The sequence below is a fragment of the Lepidochelys olivacea genome (genome assembly GCF_965140295.1).
Source record: "Lepidochelys olivacea isolate rLepOli2 genome assembly, chromosome: 9".
Taxonomy (NCBI): domain Eukaryota; kingdom Metazoa; phylum Chordata; order Testudines; family Cheloniidae; genus Lepidochelys; species Lepidochelys olivacea.
Window position 1 is genome coordinate 26,077,523 of NC_140419.1, and position 6,000 is coordinate 26,083,522.

The window sequence follows — 6,000 nt, forward strand, 5'->3', positions numbered from 1 at the left end:
GTGCAAAGCATAAAATGAAGAATCACTCTTCAACAGTCAGTGATTCCCCACCACCCTATCCTGAATGTTGCTGTAGCACTTACCTCAACAGTTCCATGACATCACCTTCGCTGTTTGATGCTGATTTGCCTGTAGAGAAGCCTACACAATGTATTCACAGGTCCTTTTAGCTGCCTCAGAGGGGAACTTGGCTACAGTAAAGTCCTTCACTGAAGGCCCCTTGTAACAGAGTCCTTGGTGGGTCACATGGCCTAGGGGTTAGCATCCTTAGTGCCACCTCCCTGTGGGTAAGTCTTGCAGTCCAGTCCCTCTTTTAATCAGAGGTGCAGTGAGATGAGTAGGGACAGTTGGTATGGGAGCCACTCCACTAGGCTCTGTCCCAGGATCCTAAGAGGGTCAACAGTTTTTGGCTCCCAGAAGGTACCTTCCCTGGGTCACTTCCTAAAGCCTGCTTTTCTCCCCCTAACTTCAGTCCACTACAAGTAAAAAAGAAAAAGAAAAGGAAACCAAGCCACTAGGCCCAACTGGCCCCAGCATAGTCTTATTACCTCAAGGAGGCTTCCCGGATGTCCTAGTCAGGAACCTTCAGGGTATGTCTGTCCTCCCTCCGGAGCCTTTCCTCTTCTGAGCTGAGTTACTCCCTTTTCAAACCTTTCTTCTGTTGGAGCATGCTTTTCAGGTCTGGAGGGGTGGAGATACCTGGGCCCAGTACTGTCCTTTAACCCCTTCGGGCTCCTCTTATGTTAGAGTTTTAAAGACTAAAACTTTTTCTTACAGCTGGTCAAAAATGTTTCAATAAGGTAAAAAAAATCTGTAACATTTAATCATGTGAAAAATTCTGAGATTGACATTTTGTCCTGATTTAGGACAAATCTAAATTTTAAAAATCTCTCAATTTTCCATGCAACGGAAATTCCATATTTTGAGCAGTTCTACTTTTCTCTCCATTTCTCAGCTTTTGGTCTCAGAGTCTTGTGAGGGCATAATTTCACTAGTTCTCCAGGCAGCATATATTTTTGCAGGGTAGAGAAGAGTTGAAGAATTTCTTCTGTAAAAAACAAGCAGAAAAAGTGGAGCTCAGGTGCACAAAAGCTTTATAGATTTTTATATATCATAAACGTGCAGAAAATGGCAAAAGCCTATTTTTGTCTCCCATTGTGGATCATCTAATTTTTATTGTGTGTAACAAAACATACAAAAAGATATATTTACACTCATTCTGTAAAGTTGTATATTTTTAAATACTGTCCCCTCATTACTGCTCTGTATAAAGAGAGCATATTTCTGTACTCAGCTAATGGAAATTCAATATACTTCTCAGTAGGAACACTAATTTTATTTTAGTCCAAAAAGGTGACCCATATTGAAATACATATTCAGAGTTGGAGTATGGCATAAGTGGAGCATTCCACAACTAAAGGTAAGATAATTCTTTCACAGACATATCTGAGTGGCTGCCACAGTACGTCAGGGAGACATTCCACCATTCAGCTGGTGAAGAGAAAATTAGGGGAAAGTGCAGACTCTGCTTAGTAATCGGATGCACTTCTGGCACATGGGATTTTTGTATCTTTGCAACTTAAATAACAATAAGAGTTTTAATGAGAAATAATATTTCAGCAGCTGATACCTGTGACCATTGAATATTACATTGCACATAAACTTTTATGACTACTTTGCAAATATACTTACCAAATGAGACATGAGTGCCATGAAATGCTGTCAATTGTACAACAGGGCTCATTGCACTACCCTCTCTGATCAGCTCTTCACCTAATGGTGACTGCATTTGGCTTCACGACACTCTATCAGCTTGGAATGTTTCTTGAACGTGATTGAGCCATACTTCGAAAGCAGCATCTCCTGCTTCTTAAGGCGTAGTGCAAATCCTGTTTGTGCTTGTCTTTTGTGTCTATTTTCTCTTCCATTTTTCCTCAAACATGAGAGGAGTATTCCTTGCACTTGGTAGCCAGCCATCTTTTCCATGTTACCCTCTATTGTTAATATTTTGATGGCCATTTCTGCTGGTTAGTCAGTCCTCCTTGAAGCAACAGTGCAGCCAGCCTATCAGCAGTCCCAAATTCCTGAATCCTAGAATCCCCCTGTGATGTTGCACTCCATATTCTTTTTGGAAATATGCTTATCATATGGATACGGCATAACTGAGATATACTTTATGCAAGATGGCTCATGTGAGATATCATTGGAAAGGTTAAGATTTACTGAATGTGATTATTCAATTTGTATGCATGTATCATTTCTGTATCTAAAGTTAGGAATATTGAGCATGTATCTGTCTTCTGGCATCTGTGCCTTGTTGTGATGGGACAGTTTGCGTGCTCTAACGATCCCCAGAGTCTATGTTGGTGGGGGCTTTTTGCTCCTGGTAGGTTCAACCATGCTGGATTGGTCTGTGGGGGAGGGGCCAGACAAAAACAGACACCCTGGTCCTCCAGGTTGGGGGTTAGGTACAGTGCTAGCAACCCTGTCCCATTAAAAACAAAATATGTTACAGAAACGGTGACAGAGAAATTGGCCATTACTGTGTGTGACTGCCTTCAGAAGTCAATGACCTGTGTGATTGCCAGTGGCGAAAGCTGAAAGGAAACCACTGGCATAACACTGAAGTGCTCAACATCAAGAGAAAAAACAAACTTGGTTTTTGGAACGTACGGACAATGTACGAAACAGGGAAGCTAGCTCAGGTCACAGCAGAGATGAGATGCTACAGCTTACACATCCTGGGTGTCAGCGAGAGCAGATGGACGGGATCAGGAAGATTAACAGCAGCCTCGTGAGAAATGTATTCTGGACAGGATGATGGATAACACCATGAGGGTGTTGCCATCCTTTTCAAGAAGGGAGAGGAGCATTCCCTGCTTGAATGGAAGTCAATCAGCAGCAGACTTATGACAGTCATACTGAAAGGGAAATAAAATATCACCACCCTAATGCAGTGCTATGTTCCGACCAATGATGGTGATGAAGAAGTAAAGGACAAATTCTACCTTACACTACAGGCAGAGTTAGAGAGAGTACCATGCCATAACTTAACTATTGTCATGGGAAACCTGAATGCCAAAGTCGATAAGGATAAAACAAACAATGACAGAGCAATGGGAAGACATGGGCATGGCACCATGAATGAAAACAGAGAGAGTCTTGTTGATTTCTGTAATATACATGACCTAGTCATTGGCGGAATCATATTTCAACATCGTGAAATCCACACGCTGACATGGTGTTTTCCAAATGGCAGAGATAAGAACCAGATTGACCATATGATGATCAATGGCAAATGGCGATGCTCACTGACAGATGTGAAAGTGAGAAGAGGTGCAGATGTTGGCAGTGACCACCACCTTGTGATAGCCTCCATCAAGCTAAAACTGAGAAGTGTGGGTCCACCAAACAAAGGATATAGATGTTATGACATTGACAAGCTAAAGTCCCCTGAAATACAGAAAGCCTTCATTCTGCAGTTAAAGAACAGGTTTCAGGCACTTGCAGACCTTGATGAAAAGGAGGGGAATGCAGATGAGATCAACAAGAAGTGGGACAATGAAACAGCAATTTATAAACAGAGTAGTGAAGTCTGTCTAGGCTACAGGCAGAAGAGAAGGAGGGAATGGATTACACCCAGCACATGGAATGCCATAGAAATCAGATGAGCCCTGAAGAAAAACGTTTTAGACACAAAATCCCAGACGCTAACAGACAAATATCATGAGAAGTATAGCAAGGCATACCAGGAGGTCAAATGCCTTGTGAGAGGGGACAAATGACATTATATTGATAATCTGGCAACACAAGCAAAGGATGCAGCTGCTCGTGGTGAACAAGGAACCATTTACAAAATGCCATGGCTTATCAGTGGTAAACGTCAGACACCAACAAACACTCATCAAGGACAAACAAGTCCATCTACTAACAACAGAAAAAGAACAAGAAATGTGCTGGTCAGAGCATTTCAAAGAATTGCTGAACAGGGAGCCACCTACAGAGGAAGCAGATATGACACACCCCTGACGTACTCCTGTTTTGACTTCAAGAGGCAGAAGAAAGTCTTGATATCAACACAGACACCCCAACTAAGGAAGAGACCATTCAAACCATCAAATCCTTTAAAAATGGGAAAGCTCTTGGCAAGGATAACTTGAATGCAGAATTGTTCAAGGTAAATCCTGAGTTAGCAGCATCTACCCTGGCCCCTCTGTTTACATCAGTTTCGGAAAGGGAAAAACCATTGGGGTTATAGTGAAGATACCAAAGAAAGGAACTCTCAGTGATTGTAATAACTTATGTGGTATCACACTTTTATCTGTGCCAAGCAAAGTATTGTGTAAGATCATAGTCCAGCATATATCAGAGGCAGTTGATAGCGTTCTCAGAAAAGAGCAAGCCAGTTTTTGGAAAGGGCGTGGATGCACAGACCAGATCTTCACTCTATGAAACATAATAGAACAATGCTTAGAATGGCAACAGCAGCTCTACATAAACTTCATAGACTTTGAGAAGGCTTTTGATAGTATTCACAGGACCAGACTATGGCACATTCTGTGGGCATATGGAATCCTCTCCATATCAATCAACATAATCAAAAGCTTTTATTTCAACTTTACATGCAGTGTTGATTATAGTGAGCTCAATTTTGAAGTCAAAACAGGAGTACATCGGGGTGTGTCATGTCTGCAGTCCTCTTCAGGATTGCCTGGATAATGCAGCATACAACAGAAGACATGCCAAGAGGCATTAAATGGACACCCTTCTCATCCCTTGAAGACCTGGACTTCGCAGATGATCTCACTCTCCTATCACATACCCAACACCATAGACAAGAAAAAACAACTCAACACAAAGCATTCAGCCAGCAAACTGGACTGAAAATCAATCACAATAAGACAGCTATCATGACCTTTATATTGCCTCACCATCACCAGTACGGATAGAGGATTATGTTCTCATCAGTGTAGAAACATTCACACACTTGGGTAGCATCATCAGTCAGGATGGTGGAACAAGCCAGGACATCTGGAACAAAATCAGTAAAGCCAGAAACACCTTCAGGAGCTTAAATACAGTCAGGAAACCATCAAAATACAACACCAAAACCAGACTCAAGATTTATCAGAGCTGCGTACTTTCAACATTACTTTATAGTGCAGAATGCTTGAGAATGAGAAAATATGACATGTTCAAACTGTCTTCATTCCATACAACCTGCCTCAGAAAAATCCTCTGTATCTTTTGGCCCAGAACAATCTCAAACCAAGATCTATTGACACAGTGCAGCCAAGAGGATATGAGCACCATCATTGCCTGGAGATGGAATGGCCATGTGCTTCGGATGGAAACTGATTCCATCACCAAAAGTAGCAATAAGATGGACACATGAAGGCAAGTGAAAATGAGGCTGCATGAAAACAACATGGAAAAGAGCTGTGGAAGCCAAACTGAAAAACCTGGGGCACAGCTGGGAAACCATTGAAAGATTTCCCAGAAACAGAAATGAGTGGAGGTGCTTTGTCGCTGCCCTAAACACCAGAGGCGTAAACATGATGATGATGATCTGTATTTCAAATGTGCTACTTTGAGTGACACCCACAACTAGCCCTTCAGATACAACAGTGAAAAGCCAGACAGGGCTGACGGCCCAACAATAAAGACAATGGACTGTGAAAGAGCTTAGTCTTCCTGTGGACGCTCCAGACAGGCTGTGAGTAATGGTGCTACAACCCTGAAGAGACATGAGTCTGAGTTACCTGGTACTGGACCCTCACCCCTTGGAATGCTAGTGTTTTTCCTCTGGAAGACAAAGGGTTCCTGTCGTACACAAAAGCTATATAAGGCAGGGGAGTGACATCATCATGGTTCTCCTCTGTCTCCCCACCCAAAGAGACACTGGCAGACACCTGAAAAGAAGAACTGAACTGCAGGGAGAAGAGTTGAGTGCAGGCTGGAAGGCTGTCTCATCTGTGAGTAATAATACCTGAAGTTTCA

General features: G+C 42.4%; 1 protein-coding gene across 1 annotated transcript in view; it reads right to left on the reverse strand.

The window, feature by feature from the left end:
* Positions 1-397, reverse strand: part of LOC311526538 (uncharacterized protein) — a 101,781-nt gene extending 101,384 nt beyond the window's left edge. The window contains exon 1 of the mRNA XM_084639691.1: positions 84-397. The gene's annotated coding sequence lies outside the window, so the exon portion shown is untranslated. The remainder of the gene's footprint in view (positions 1-83) is intronic.
* Positions 398-6,000: the final 5,603 nt, after the last annotated feature.